Source organism: Mauremys reevesii, linkage group 12 (assembly GCF_016161935.1).
Source record: "Mauremys reevesii isolate NIE-2019 linkage group 12, ASM1616193v1, whole genome shotgun sequence".
Taxonomy (NCBI): Eukaryota; Metazoa; Chordata; order Testudines; family Geoemydidae; genus Mauremys; species Mauremys reevesii.
The window spans coordinates 23,792,488-23,808,209 of NC_052634.1; the positions used below are offsets into that span (position 1 = coordinate 23,792,488).

At 50.7% G+C, this 15,722-nt stretch overlaps 3 non-coding genes across 3 annotated transcripts; 2 read left to right on the forward strand and 1 right to left on the reverse strand.

The window, feature by feature from the left end:
- Positions 1-4,146: 4,146 nt before the first annotated feature.
- Positions 4,147-4,221, reverse strand: TRNAT-CGU. Its single transcript has one exon. It is a non-coding gene; the product is annotated as a tRNA-Thr (tRNA).
- A 7,918-nt stretch (positions 4,222-12,139) lies between these two features.
- Positions 12,140-12,213, forward strand: TRNAT-UGU. The gene has a single exon. It is a non-coding gene; the product is annotated as a tRNA-Thr (tRNA).
- Positions 12,214-15,353: 3,140 nt separating this feature from the next.
- Positions 15,354-15,426, forward strand: TRNAR-CCU. The gene has a single exon. It is a non-coding gene; the product is annotated as a tRNA-Arg (tRNA).
- Positions 15,427-15,722: the final 296 nt, after the last annotated feature.

The window sequence follows — 15,722 nt, forward strand, 5'->3', positions numbered from 1 at the left end:
GAAAACACAGTTATACAAAGCAAAACGAAATCACAAACAGAAATGTCATTGGAAATACAGAAATAAAAAAGGAAAATACAATCCCCATCACTTTATCGTGTCGGGGCCATTCCTGTATCGAGAGCACCCGCCAAGGTCCCTGTGTGCTTACGAGAAACCTGGACGAACTCATACCACAGCCTGAACATGAAACTCAACTGCTCTCAGGTGCTGCAGTAAAACCCTTTCCCTGCTGTGACGTTGCACTCCATAGGATTTTATGAAAATATGCTAATGAGTGTGAATATAAAGTGAGTGGACTATTCTTCATGCAAAAGGTCTCTTGTAAGGTATCATTACACAGCTTATAATCTACTGTGTGTGTTCATCCTATTGTATGAACCGATCATTCCTGGATCTGAAACTAGAAATATGAACTATAACTCTGAGGTCCTGTTGTAATGATGCAAAGTGTGGGCCATTAATAGTGGTTTGGACTCTTGATGGCTCCCATTAACCAGGACAATTGACTGGAGATGGCTCTGTCCTGCACCATCCCTGAGTCAGGCCAGGAAGAATGAAGGCTTGGGGTCTCACAGGACATGTGACCATGTCACCTGGTACAGGAATCCATCTTAAACCTGGGGCTTTTCCCCAGGAGAGAGACAAAAAATTCCTGCCTTGTACCAAAGCCGTATAAGGGGGTGGAACTGAACAAACATGGCTGCAGTCATGAGACATCCCCAGCTACCACCTGAGCTGGAACAAGGACTATACCAGGAGAAAAGATTGGGCCCAGACTAGAAATAAGTCTAGTCTTTGCCTCTCAGTCTGTGCAGATGGGACCTTTCCCTCCAGTGCTGGAGGATTCTCCCTTCTCATCTACCCTTGTCCCAGGCAACACAACTGATGGGAATCTTAAACGTACAGAGGAGACTTAGGAGCAGAAACCCCCCCTCCACCTTCCATGCAATTGGCACTTATCCATCACTGAACAGGATTGAAATTCCTGCAGGGAGACTGCTGGGCCACATCCCCTCTGGGCAGGAGCAAAGCAGCAGGGTGAAAAGAACTTGGAGATGCTGGGGATTGAACCCAGGACCTCATACATGCAAAGCCAAAGCATGTGCTCTACCACTGAGATATATCCCCAGATGGGCCATATGTCCTATAGGTTACACTCAGAGCCCTCCTGCTTCCAGAGCACCTAGTGGCCTAAAAGCAGCATGAGGGACACATTCCCTGCTCAGAGGCCAAACCTGCTGTCCTGGAGGTTGCTGGTTCTTAGGGGTCACTTTGCAGCAGAGCCAGATTCGATGTGTGGGCAGAGCGAGTGGGTGCCCTGGACTCAGGGTGCAGAGATATACTCAGCCCTCTCCCCTGCTTTGGGTGAGGGGTGCTGCTACCCTCTGCTGGAAGGTAATGGGAGGGGAGGGGCGCTGTGAGTCACTCAGCACCTGACCCTGGTGGCAGAAGTGCTGTGGGGAGCTCCAAGTGTTTCTAGGATCTGCTCTTTCCACCTGCCTGTGAAGTCCAGCTTTCCCCAGCAAATGCACTGCGGTGCAATTGGGTTACTGTTTCCATGGCTGACAGCAAAGAATCACTCCCAGTTTCCCTTCTATCTGCGGCAGGATTAGCCTGTGTCAGTGGTTAATGAGGTGGCTCTTATTGTAAATTGTTATTCATTCCCCACCTTGACAATTCACAAAGTCCCTTTCCCAGGCAGATTCCCAGCACCTCAGTGATCCTGGTAGCAGGGGTTGGGTCCTGAGACTTTCACGGTTCTTTCCCCCTCCACCTGGAGTGAACTCAGCTTTTCCCCCATCCCAGACAATCCATGAAATAACAACAGGGGCATAAAGAAAGAGGGGAGGGAACATCTCTCAGCCAGGGCTGGATGTGCCCAGGGCCCCCTGCTTGTCCATTGTTTCCATGGAATTTGGCCCCCTGCTTTGCACAAGGGACAGAGAAAGATCTTGCTGTTCCTGTGTCTGTGCAAGGAAAATTGTCCTTCCCTAGGAAAGAGAGGCGGGAAATGGCCCCATGGTGGGACAATATCCTCAGGATTAAGACCTAAGGACTCAGGCTGAGAACTGATAGAACTGCACTCATCTGGGATTTAACAAATTGTCTTCCATGGAGCAGGGCCACTTCCAGTGTTTTTGCCGCCTCAAGTGGAAAAAAATAAAAAAGCTGCAGTCAACTGAAGCTCTACCTCTGCTGCTGTTGGCCTCAAGTCCTTCCCTCTGAGAGGGACAAATTGCTGCTGAAGCCTCCCCTTTCCATTGACTGCCCCAGGGACCTGCTTGCTGTGCTGGTGCCTGGAGCCAGCCCTGCCATGAAGACGCTGGGAAGATGGGGAATCAGGAAAATACCATGGATTTGTTTACATTGCAAGTGAAGAATGACTGAAGCATTTTTGGTTTAAAGTCACTTTTCCCTGACTGGAAATTGAATCCAGGCCGTGATAATGAAAGTGCCAAATCCTAACCACTAGACCGCCAGGTAGGTGATAATGCTGTTTTTCTTCTCACTTATGTTACACTTTCTTAGGCTACTTTCTATCCAATTTCTGAAGCTGCTCCATTGTCCATTCCCTGAGGGGCTAAGAGCAGAAAGTGCAGGAATCCCTGTACTCAGGGTCACAACCTGAGCCCAACCCAAGCCACTGAAACATAAGAACATAACATAAGAAGATAACATAAGAAAGGCCGTACCGGGTCAGACCAAAGGTCCATCTAGCCCAGTATCTGTCCACCAACAGTGGCCGATGCCAGGTGCCCCTGAGGGAGTGAACCTAACAGGCAATGATCAAGTGATCTCTCTCCTGCCATCCATCTCCATCCTCTGACGAACAGAGGCTAGGGACACCATTCTTACCCATCCTGGCTAATAGCCATTTAACAAACACAAATGATGCTTCCTCCAGCAGGATCACAGAGCCACACAAAAAAACCCATGAGGAACAATCCTCCTCTGCCTTCATTTACCCCATTGCAACCCTCTCAGCAGACAATTCTTGCAGGAAGGACACTGAGCTGATAGGAGCTCTGGCATAGACACCAAGGGAGGGGTGTTGCACCCCCTCAGTGTGAGCTGATCACATTCTGACTCTGGAGGAGGAGGGAAAGGCGATGGCCACATGATGGGGCCAGTATGTATGACAACATGGTTCTTTTATGTGGGATGACTATGAACATTGACTGATCTCCACTCCCTTGGATTTGAAGAGATGTTTAGTTTTCATTTAGGAACCTATAAGGCTGAAGCAATTTTATGGAAGGTGACACTACGATTGAAGGGTTATTTAATGTTGTAGAAATTGTTAAAAACACTTGGCTTAAACTGGAACTGCCTGTTATTAAAGGCTGGTTTCCCCACGTCAGTTCCATAAGCTCTGCTAGAAACACCCTGGGTTCTCTCCTGCCTTGGTGGGAACTGGAGGGAATCGTCCCCTGCTGCCCTTGGCTCCAGGCTGGTTTTTCTGCGGAGGGGACGTGGAATTGATTTGTTTGCTGTTGAGAAAGGAGCTGGGCCAGTTCTCAGGGAACGAGAACTCCCAGCATCTTCCCAGCCCAACCCAGGCTGCTGCCCTGTCCCAGCCTCTGTTCCCCTGGGGGCCCTGCGTGTTTGACTCTAGAGCAGGCCGGGATCAGCAGCTGAGGCAGAGGACAGCCTGGGCCAGGCAGATAAGAAGGAGTTTAGCAAGCAAAAAAGGTAAAATGGCAGTGGAGTGTTACCTTGGACTCGACGGCATTTCTCCATTGGTCTGTCTGCTTTGGGGCAGGGACAATAACACGTCCTGCTGCATTCGTTATTTCAAAGGGCAGTTTAGGATTTTCATTCTCACACACGGTGCACAAAGCAGGACTCAACCTTTGGCGTAAACTAAACAAGCTGCTCACAGATTCTGGCAGCCACAATGAGTATTTCGGTGAGAGCTCAGACCTGCCCCTGTCCCAGAGGAAGGGGGTCATCTGTGTGGGGACTGGACCACTGACCTACCCGCTCCTAACTCCCAAACTTTCAGTAACTCTATTATCACTGCCTGTGAGTGTTATTTAAACCATGAGAAAAACCACACTGGGCTAGACCAAAGGCCCATCTAGCTCTGAATCTTGTCTTCTGACAGTAGCCAAAAGCAGGTGCCCCAACAACCAGTCAACAAAGCACCACTGGGAGTTGAACCCAGTATCTCCTGTTTACGAAACAGATGCTTTAAGCCAGCTAAGCCATGGTGCCTGTTGATGGCTAAAATACAGTGTCTGCCCACACCTGACTCTCTGCCATCGCCACCAGGGCCTGACAAGCTTTGCTTGTCTTTGGATTCTGCAAAGCAGAGGAGCAGGTGATGTTTTCCTTTCAAACTGTGTGTGAGTGAATCTTTGGGCAGGTCTGCACTACAAAGTTGTTTCTGCAGAATTATATTGCTCTGGTGTGTGAAAAACAACGCTCTCTCGGTCGGTAGCTTGTGGCTGGTGTACACACTGCAATGCCACGTCTGGCGACAAAACTGCCCTGTTTTGTTGACAAAATAAAACGACTTCGATGAGAGGTCTAGAGCTTTTTGCAGCAAACTTAAAGTAACAGAGTAAACGCTGCTGTTCATTATATCACCATAACTGGCCTCCTCCAGTATCCCACAATGCCCACCATGAACTCGCCTGCCCTGCATTCCTGCTGCAGAGCCATGGGCCCCTCCCGTTTCATCGCTCTGGGAAGTTCTGACAGCTGAGCCTGCTGCTCTGCTGCGGCAGCCAAGAGCAAATCACTGCCGTGGATGCTGCTCTCTCCTGCCCTGTGAACACAGAGCAGGGTGGTGGGAACTTCCTTACCTGTTGAGGGGCACCGGCATCTAAAAGTGACACCCCCAAGACACCCCTTCCCTGGAGGAGGCCCTTACCTTCTAAACAGGGACGTCTGTTTTCTACTAAAATCACTAAAAGGGAAGGAGAAAACTTGAAAAAGGTTCCTCCTGGCACTCACGTACGTGAACCCGAATACGCTCTCAATCCTCAAAGAGAGACCTGGAGAAGGAGACTTGCTGAAGCAAAGCCACAGGGGTCTCTGAGGTTTCCCTGGCCCCTCACCCCTGTCCTGCCTGGCTGATGTCAGCATCTCTCTGTGAGGTCACCACCTCCCCACCACCTTTGACCAATAGTCTGAGGTCCTGCAAAAGGCCTTTGTGATGTCACTGCCACACCCCTCCCTTGCTGTGCTAATGTCCTGCCCCTGCCCAGGCACTTTGGAGGTTTGAGCTACTCCCTGTGGATCACCCCACTCAAGGAGCGTTCGTTCTAGGCAGCAAGCCGGCTAGACAGGAAAACATCAGATGCTGCTCCCAATGCTACACTCAGTTTTTCAGAAATTAGTCGACTTTATGGCCACAAGAGACCATTAGAGCATCTAATCTGACCCCCTGCATATCACAGGCCTCCTGTATGACATAATAGCTACTTTTGGGGCAAACACATTCCAGAAAGGCATCTAGTCTTCATTAAATGACATCAAGAGATGGAGAATCCAGCACTTTCCTTGGTAGCTTGTTCCTGTGGTGAAACATCCTCGCTGTTGAATTTTTGTGCCTTAGTTGTAATATGAATTTGTCTCTTTTCACTGTCCAGCCATTGGGTCTTGTTATGCCTTTCTCTGCTAGACTCAAGAGCCCTTTCATACCCAATCTTTTCTCTCCATTAAGGCCCTTCAACACTTCAATGAAGTCACCTTTCAATCTTCTTTTGATAAGCTAAACAGGTTGAGCTCTTTCAATAGTTCACTAGAAGGCATTTTTCTCCAGCCCTCATAACATTTGGTGGCTCTTTGCTGACCCAGCTCCAATTTCACAACATCTTTTTCAAATGAGGACACCAAAACTGGAGGCAGTATTCCAGTATCAGTCTCGCTGATGCCGTGTCACCTCCTGTGACGTTATTGACATAATCTGTAACTGTATAGATCACCGTTGGGACCACTGTTCTATATTTGCAGCCAATATAGTAGAAAGGTTGTCGTGTAAGGGGTCTATGGAGAGGTTCTGATTGGCTGATTATAATGATGCTATCTCTAGATGTGTATCATTTTTGTAGTTGACGTTATGAATATTGGCTCTATGCTGCCTGTATTTCAAACTTGCGCTATGCTTCCGGGGGACACCCCAGCCATACAAGTTGGTGTCAGTTCTGCCTAGCCTGCTTGATGGCTCATTAAGGACCATCAGCTATACAATCAACCCATCGAGAGAAGGCAGATACGCCTTGTGCCTCAGCAAGGTATGCAGGGACCTGCCTGTGGACAGAACTCTTAAGTTTTTCTATGCCATATGCTGGATAGAGTGTCCTCGAGACAAAGAAAGCAAAGACCACATGGCAAGAGACTATACAAGGCTGATGCCTCATCTCCATCTTGTCTTCAATCTTGCTTCATACCTCTGGAGGGACTTTGATACAAACTGAAGCTCTAGACAAAGGACTGAATGACCCATCCCCACTGTGGATGGACTCCAGAGACTTGATTTGAACCTGCAGTTTATTCCATCACTGCTACAAGCCTGAACCAAGAACTTTGCCATTACTGAATGTGAAGGGTTAAAATTCATGTGCATTTTGTATAACAACCTGCTCTATGGATTGTGCCAGCTCTTTTCCAGAGCCAAAGTCCAGAGTATGGTCAAGGGACCAGAGGCCTAGCAAATCGTGATCAGCTAAGAGAAAGCTGGGTAAACAGAAAGCCTTGCTTGCTAAGATAGGCCTGGTCAGCAAATTGCCAGGTGTTGGAGCTAAGAACTAAATAATTGTGTCTTATTCAGAGTTGCAGATTGAACAAAGAATCCCTGTTCTTATTGTGTTAGTCCCATCTGTAGGGAGACATTCTTCCCACAGATCCAGCCTTGAGTTTATGAGAAGTTGGCACATGTCAGTATAAGATATGGCATCCTTCTCCCTCCCTTCCCATGGACCATGTAGTAAGTTTTTTGGCAGAAGCGGGTTGTAGTGAAAGGAAGTTTGAGAAACTCTGGCATAGAGCATCTCCATTAATGAGCTGCAGTGACATAGACTCAATGTTTGAAATGTTGACTTGTCCTTAGCCTCTGAATACGTCTAGACTTGGCGCACTGTGGGTGATCTGACACTGAAAGTACAACCATGAAGATACCACACACCAGCCTTGTCTTGCTAGCAAGAATCAAGCCTCCACAGAAAGACACCCATGGTTTTCTAGCCCAGCTCCCTAAGCCCTCAGCCACAATCACTTAACACAGGGGCCTTTCTACACTCTGGTTCTGTTCTCACTGAAGGGTCATTTCCAATTGTTTGCTCAGACCAGCTTCCCCAGCACACTCACTGCTGTGCAGCTCTGTACGTGTGGCCATGGCTGAACAGCAAGAATTCCTGCCCATTTCCCTACTGGCTGGAGCATGGCTAGAGTGTGTTTGTGGTTAATGACGTTGATGTAGATTGTTCATTCCCTGCCTTGGCAATTCAGACAGTCCCTTTTCCCAACATATCTCCAGCACATCAGTCCCTGGCTGGGTCTCCTGGGTAGTGGAAAACATCCCTTGTTTGGCCCTGCCAAGGGGATCGTGCAGAGCTGAGACGTCCCTCGGCTTGGATCAAAGGGGGAGTTCGATGGAATTTATCACACAACCCTCCCTGCTCCCCAGAGCCCCACGGGGAGAATCTAGAGAAGGGGGAGTCATTCCTCACCTGTGCTCCCAGGGGAGCTGCTAGGGCTCCTTCCTGCCAGCTACTCACCCCTGGATTCACCCTCAGCTCCTGGGATCTTTCTGCTCCAAAGGCTCCATAGTCCTGGGGTGGGGAGGGCGTCACTGTACAGTCTGAAACACAAGGGAGGTTTCTGGAATTGAAGGAAGGAGCAGAAAATGGAGAGGAAAGAAACAGAGAGAAAACGCCTCGTCTCTCTCCTCTCCCCCTCCCAGCAAGAAATGTTACCAAGGACCAGCGTTAGGGGAAATGGTGCCCTGGGCAAAACTTGTACTTTGGCACTTCCCCATCACCCCTGGATGATCCCCCTCCCCTTTTAGTGCTAGCTCCTGCACTCCCAACCCTTGCACCTCCTTCACCCCTAACTCCTGTCCCTTCCTGTGCCCTAACCCCTACACTGTGTCGCCTTTGCCCTTAACTCCCGCACTCCCCTCCTGTGCCACCAGCCACTGCCCCGCTCCTGCACCCCCTTCACCGCTAACCCCTGCACCCCCTCCTGCACCCACGTGGGGACACTGACCTGTGTGCATGGAGCAGCTGGCATTGCTGCCCGCTCCTCCCTGGAACGTTGCTCCTCCGGGCACCCCAAGGGGCTGCAGGGGGGGGGGCAGGGCGAGAAGTGACATCATCCGAGCTCCCTGCATCCAGGTCACTTTCCTCAGCCGGGCTGCATCAGGGGAGGGCAGAGAGCAGCAGCTTCTGATGCTCCCCTCATAGCACAGCCCAGGTAGGGACAGTGACCAGGACGCATGGAGCACATAGTGTTGCTCCTCGCTCCCCCCACCCTCTGTGGGGCCACGGAGGAGCATTGGGGCAGGGAGAGCAGTGAGCACCTTTGCACGGCCACATGGTGCCCTTTGATCCCCTGGAGCCCTGGGCGCCTGCCGGGGGCCCCACCCCTAAGGCCAGCCAGGCTCCCCAGCACGAACAGCAGAGACACAGGGAGACTGGCCCCACACTGAGCAGTGGTAGCCTGGGCGGCTCGTAATGGAGGCTCGGGGGGGCTCAGCCTCCCCAAACCTTGCATTGCCAAGGGGGCAGTGGGGCCCATGACTAGGGGCCCTGGCCAAATTGGGCCCCCCTGGAAAAGTCTCCCCCACGTCGGCCCCAGGGCTGGAGGAGCTCCCACTCCCTGCTACGGCCTGGGGGCTGCAGCAGGGGCACAGAGCTTCTCTGGTCTCGGGGCCACAGCGGGGCAGGGGTAAAGGAGTGACAGGGTGGGGCCAGTGGGGGAAGGGGTGGAACAGAGGTGACAGTGGCTGGGGCCGTGGGTGGAAGGTGTGGAAGGGGGCGGAGCCACAGACAGAAGTGGGGGGGGTGGACATGGTTCCGGTTCTGGGGCCCCCGCACTTGTTCTCCCTTCCCAGGGCTTTGGCATCACTAGCCCCTGCTTAGCGAGTAGGGTTCAGTGGTCCCCAAAATGTGGGGCATGACTCCTAGGGGGACACAGAGGAACATTCATGGGGGCACCTCAGGGCCTGAGCCAGTCCCCATGGAGGGAGCAGCACTCAGCCCCACTCTGCCCCAGCTCTTCCCCAACCCCACCCTCAGCCTGGGGCTCTGGCTCCCAGCTCGGCCTCGACCCCCTTACCCCTGTCTGCACCCTCTCCCCAGCAAGCAACAGACCCACTCCCAGCCCCGGTTCTTGACTGCGGCTTCTGAGGGTCCACAGCCATGGATAAGAGGCACAGTGTGAAATGTTTGGAGACCACTGGTTTAGGGTGATGTTCTCAATCACTTCTATGCAGTCCAATAAAAGCTATTCCTCACCCACCGACCCCTCCATCAGGACGGACTAGGTATGTTCTGCTGCCCTTCACTCATGCAGGAAGGATAATAACATTTCATTCCACTCAATCCTAAAGTGATTTGTAACCCGCCACCAGCCAAAACTGGTCATTTTGGGAAAGCGGCCCCATCATGCTGCATAGCTAGGCAGAGTAGGTGTGTCTATGCAAACACGGTCTGTTCCTGAAGTCTTTCCCCCAGCTCCTCACTAGATGTGAGGGGGGAGCTCATTCAGCCCCTGCTTCCGCTCAGTATTTAAAAACGCCTTATTGTCCCTATCTCTGCTGCCCTTAGATTTCTCCTCCTGTCTTTTTGTTACGGCTCAGATGAGGTGGCTGAGTGGCTAAGGTGATAGACTACTAATCCATTGTGCTCTGCACGCATGGGTTCAAATCCCTTTTTCATTGGATGCATTTAGTCTTCACCCCTCCTTTGTAGACAACTACGTCCCCCTTTGGTACAATGACAGATCAAACAATGTTGCTTCTTGCAAACAAAAACCTTCTCAGAAACTCAGAACTCTCTTGCTTTGAATAAAACGTCTAAATCCCAGATTTCTTTAAAAAAATTCTCTAGTGCTGTATTTCTTAGTTTTTATGTCAAAAGGGAACATCCTCATCATCTCCCCCAAACACCCTGGGACCTGCCCAAATTATTAAAATACCCTCAACCCGAGCAAGGCCAGAGCAGTGAACCAGAGCTAGTGTCTAGGCCAAGCTGTTCTGAAGGAGGCAACTCAAACATTTTCTCTCTGCTTCCCTTGGCAAGGTCTGACTGAGAAAACAAAATTCCCCAAACTGAAAATTTTCTGCTGACACACCAGTACTAGTCTGTCTGGGGACTTTGGTTTGAAAGTATTATTGTTATTATTCTCTTCTGCTTTCTGACTCAGTTCAGTTCAGTCTTTGTCCTCCAGGTGTGTTTCCAGCTGCTGAGTTGTGGGGGAGAGAGGCCAAGTCATGATGTCTCTTCCCCTCTTTCATAGTTTCTTCCAACTTGCTAGGAAGCTCCTTTGCTATGATGTGAGTCAAGCAGTGTCCATTGTCGCTGTGCTATCTCGGAGAAGTCTGCATTGTACACGGTTCCTGGGATAGTCCTTGGGAGTGTGGATCCCTTCAGTGGGCCAGCAGCGAGTCTGGCTCCTCCATTGTCACACCTGAAAGGCTGGTGGGGGGCATTTCCCAACCTCATAACATATCTCAGTAACACACACAGAGCAAAACTTCATAACTTCCCAACCAATGCGAGCACACACAATCCAACACGATATTAATGTTCAACAGATCAAGACTTTTGAAATGATACCTCACCAGGCAGACTTTGTACAAACCATGTCATCATTATATGAGAGTGGTGAATATGGAGCGTCCAGGTGCTGCTCTGAGCACAGCGTGCCACACCTGGGCTTACACTGCAATGGAGACGTCCCCTTAGAGTCCATCTCTCCTGGGATAAAGATGGCAGCAGGGCTGGCCTGGGTCATCTGACTTGGGCTCCTGGAGTTAAAGCTGAGGGGCTAAAAACTGGTGCAGATATTTGTGTTCACGCTGAAGCCTGGGTTCAGAAACCCTCACCCCTCGTGGGGCCTCAGAGGTTGGGCTCAAGCCCATATGTCTGCACTGTAATTTTATAGAGGTTGGGAGGGAGTTTAGCAAGTGGAAACGGTAAAACCACATTGAGGGGACTGGACCACTGACCTATCAGCTCTTAACACCCAAACTTTCAGTAACTCTATTATCAGTGCCTGTGAGTGTAATTTAAACCATAGGTCCATTTAGCTCTGAATCTTCTTTTCTGACAGTAGCCAATACCAGGTGCCCCAAAAGCCACTCTTCAAGGTACCACTGGGAGTTGAACCCACAATCTCTTGTTTACAAAGCAGGTGCTTTAACCAGCTAAGCCATGGTACCTGCTGTTATTTAAAGCATCCTGTTTGTCCACACCTGACTCTCTGCCAATCCCCACTGGGCCCTGACAAGTGTTGCTCCTGTTTGGTTTCTGTAAAGCAGAGGAGCAGGTGAAGTTTTGCTCCCAAGGTGTGTGTGTGATTCTTTGGACAGGTCCACACTATGAAATTAGGTTGGTGTAATTACATTACTTAGGCTGACAATGCAGTTTTATTAACCTAATCCCGGTGTAGATAACAGCTCAGCTGTCAGAACTTTCTGGAGCTATGAAACAGGAGGGACCCAGCCTTTGTAGCAGGAATGCAGGGCAGGCGAGTTCATGGTGGGATACTGGTGGAGACCAGTTTTGGTGATATAATGACCAGCAGCATTTACACTGACAATTTGTCACTTTAAGTTTGCTGCAAAAAGCTCTAGCCTTCTCATTGAAATCATTTTATTTTGTCACCAAAACAGGGCAATTTTGTCGCCAGACGTGGCATTGCAGTGTGTGCACCAGCCAAAAGCTGCCGACCGAGGGAGTGTTGTGTGTTTTTCACACACCTGAGCAATATAATGATGCTGAAATAACTTTGTATAGTGCAGACCTGGCCAAAGATTCATACACACACACACACAGCTTGCAAGGAAAACGTCACCTGCTCCTCTGCTTTGCAGAATCCAAACACATGCAAAGCTTGTCAGGCCCCCGTGGGGATGGCAGAGAGTCAGGTGTGGGCAGACAGTGTGCTTTAGCACCAGGCAGGCACCATGGCTTAACTGGCTAAAGCACCTGTCTTGTAAACAGGAGATTCTGGGTTCAACTCCCAGTGGTGCCTTCTTGATTAACTTTTGGGGCACCTGGTATTTGCGACTGTCAGAGGATAAAACACAGAGCTAGGTGGGCCTTTGGTCCAGCCCAGTATGGCTTTTTAAATTATACTCACAGGCACTGATAACAGAGTTACTGAAAGTTTCAGAGTTAAGAGCTGATAGGTCAGTGGTCCAGCCTGTCACAGATGACCCCCCTCTGATACCAGACACCTCTGTGTTTTTGGGGAACCAGGGTGCAATATCCAGCCTGACTCATGAAAGGCTCCCCCCAACCCCCAGCCTCTGCTTAAACCAAAACCCATCAGAGAAAAAAAAACTTGCAGAGAGCAGTGAAGGGCATTGGGAGACACACCTAGACCCCTCCTGACAAGGGTGACAAGATTAAGACATCCCCATTAGCATACAGAATGGAGAGCAGAGACAACTCCCCTAGCCTCATCTGCATGAAAGATGGGACAGGAAGACATCTCAATTTGCATACAGAATGGAGAACCAAGAACCACACTGAATTCTGGGACCAGAAAAAGCAGGGAAGCACTGCATCATGGGAATCTCTGCTCCAGATGCAAATGAACCTATGTCTGCACACACCCAGCTCAGCAATTACCAGACCAATTCTAGTAATGAATCCCTAACTGATATCCAAATAGTGAAGCCGCCTAGTGGCATTGTGAGCTCCCTGGAAGAAAACACCACCCATAGCCAGGAGTGATCAGCTCCTTTTGTCTATTCTAAAGAAAACCTTTGAGTCATCAGCTTACCTATAAACAAATCTAGTCTTCTCCCTTGAGCCACTGTATTTTCTCTACAAAAATCCCTACTCACCTTCCAGTCAGGCCTTGGCTACACTTGCAAATTTGCAGCGCTGCAGCAGGGTGTGAAAACACACCCTCTCCAGCGCTGCAAATTGCAGCGCTGCAAAGCGCCAGTGTGGTCAAAGCCCCAGCGCTGGGAGCGCGGCTCCCAGCGCTGTACGTTATTCCCCACAGGGAGGTGGAGTACGGACAGCGCTGGGAGAGCTCTCTCCCAGCGCGGGCACTTTGACTCCACGTCGCACTTCATAGCGGAGCCGCGGCAGCGCTTGAAGTGCAAGTGTAGCCAAAGCCTCAGGGTTCTGATGCTTAGATCCAAACTAGGCATCAGTTCCACTGGAACTCCATCTTCTCCTGGATGATCGTGCTGGGGACTCTGCCTGTCTCCTCCCTCAGGCCCCTCAGCTACCACCATCACCTGGGAACCCCGACCAGTTCAAGCCTCATGGAGTGGTGAGATCCCCTTCTCTCTCTCTCTCTTTTCAATTTTCCTGTCTACCTTAGGTATTAACCTTTAATAATGTATGTTATGCTGATTTAGCCTCCTTGTGTAGTTATCACCAGTATTCAATAAATAATTTGTATGGTTAAGCTGGTTGCTTCTCTCTCTCTTGCTGCACCTCACTCTTTTGTGTTTTTAGCTTCCCCCATTCACTCTGCAGCAATGCTGCTTTTACCTAAGCTAAAGATCCTTGCAGCACCCAGAATACTGTGGGGTTTGCTCATCAAGTAAGTTACTGCCAGTACAATGGTGATGTGAGAGTGGGGACAGGGCCGTGCTGAATCTGGGACACATAAGGGTAACAGCATGAAAGTGCTGCTTGACCCAGTCCATGGAGCCCAGGGGCATGTAAGGAGAGTCAGCTTGAAAGTGCTGCTTCATCCAGCCCAGTGAGTCCAGGGACATATAAGGGGTCAGCTTGACAGTGCTGACTGACCCGGTCCGCTCAAACTTGCTCTGTTAATTTATGTGTGGGTGGGTGTTCATCCGGTTCTTGGGCTGGAGAAACCCAGCCCTAGGGAACCTAGGTCCTGCAGGAGAGCTCCATTGGGGGGGGACTTGTAGAAGGGAGGAGTAGAGCTCCAAATGAACACACAAAGTGACACAAGCAGCACATTGACAGAATTACAGAACCCCTTCCCCAGAAAAGTAACCCGAATAAATGAGCATTCCCCAAAGTAAGGGGCAAATCTGGTAACACTGTTACTTCTCTATCCAGGAGGTTTTTGCAGCAGTTGCAGACAAAAAGGACGTCATTGTGAGCGGCCCATGAAGACAAGACCCACTTTTGCCTGCCTTGCTCAGCTTGACTTGCTGCCTCACCCTGTTCCTGCCCTAGTGCCCGGGTTGACCTGGCGGTGGAAGGGGACTGGGGGCCAGTGGCGCGGGGAGGAAGTTGAGCTGGACCCTGAGCTAGACTAGACCCTGGCGGTGAGAGTCTGGCCACCACTTGCCGCCCCACCCTGTTGTCCTGGTGTACCCCACTGGGCGTCATTTCGGGAGGGAAGTGGGGCTTCTGCCTCCCTCCCCGATTTTCACACCGCAGAGGAGTGTGAACAGGAAAACGAACGGCTGCTCCACACCCCCACCGGAGGAACCCGACACCCTTAGCTGCTCCCCCTGCTCCCCCCCAGCTATGCTACTGAGTGGAAGCGTCCTGTGCCCATAACACAGAGGTCGATTAATCACAACCCTCTTCTGCCAGCACCGGGCCTCCTGCTTCTTACACCGGGCCTGCAAGCGAGGGGGCGGCTGGCACGGTGCCAAGAGTCTGACCTGTGAGGCAGGAGGCGGCTGACGCCCGCAGCCTGCTGGGGAGCTCCCAGAAGTTATTAAGGGACAGAGACTCCTCAATGCCCTTAGTAACAAGGGTTTGGGGGTCACCGAGGCCAGTAAGGGGGTCACTATGTCGGCCTTATAGCCCTGGGTGTCAGGTCACTGTGCAGCTTTGAACTAGAGGCTCTGATCCCAACAACCAACCAGCAGCCCACAGCCTCCCCCTGGGTCTGCCCCACCTGGTTCCTCCTTACAGGCCGACCTTACCCCCCTTCCAGCCCCGGATTCGCCCCCTAATCATCCTACTGCCACTCAGAGCCACAGCCGTGGAGGTGCTGAAGGAGGGAGGGGTGACTCTAGGGTGGGGTTCTTCTCTAAAGATGGCTGGCAGAAAGGTGGTGCTCAGCTCTGTCAGTGACCTGCCCAGTTGCCTCGCTGCCAGGGGATGCAGACGTTTCTGTAAGGCCATTAAATGGGGTATTTGGCTTCTGAGTGAATGTGAGGAATGTGCAATCCTGAGAGGGAATTTCCATCCTTCTTTTTACTGCTCTTCAGGGCCCCAGTGGCGTAATGGATAAGGCATTGGCTTCCTAAGCCAGAGATTGTGGGTTCAAGTCCCATCTGGGGTGGAAAAACTCCTTCCTTCTTGTATATTGCAACAAAGCCTTGGTGTTATTTTCCCCAAGGAAGCTGGGAGACATTTGAACCCAAAGTACTGGATCTCCAGAGCAATCCCCCAGAAACAGCATCTTCCACTTGACAAATGCTTTCTAGACCCATCAGTAGCAAACAGTTAATACTAGTGTTTGTCTGAGAATAGAAGGAAGGGGAGTGTTTACTCCAACACCTCAGTGAGTGACACAGACAGAAAGAGCAAGGCTGTCCTGAAAGAGAATGGATCTGTCTGGAGACAAAGCAGAACCTG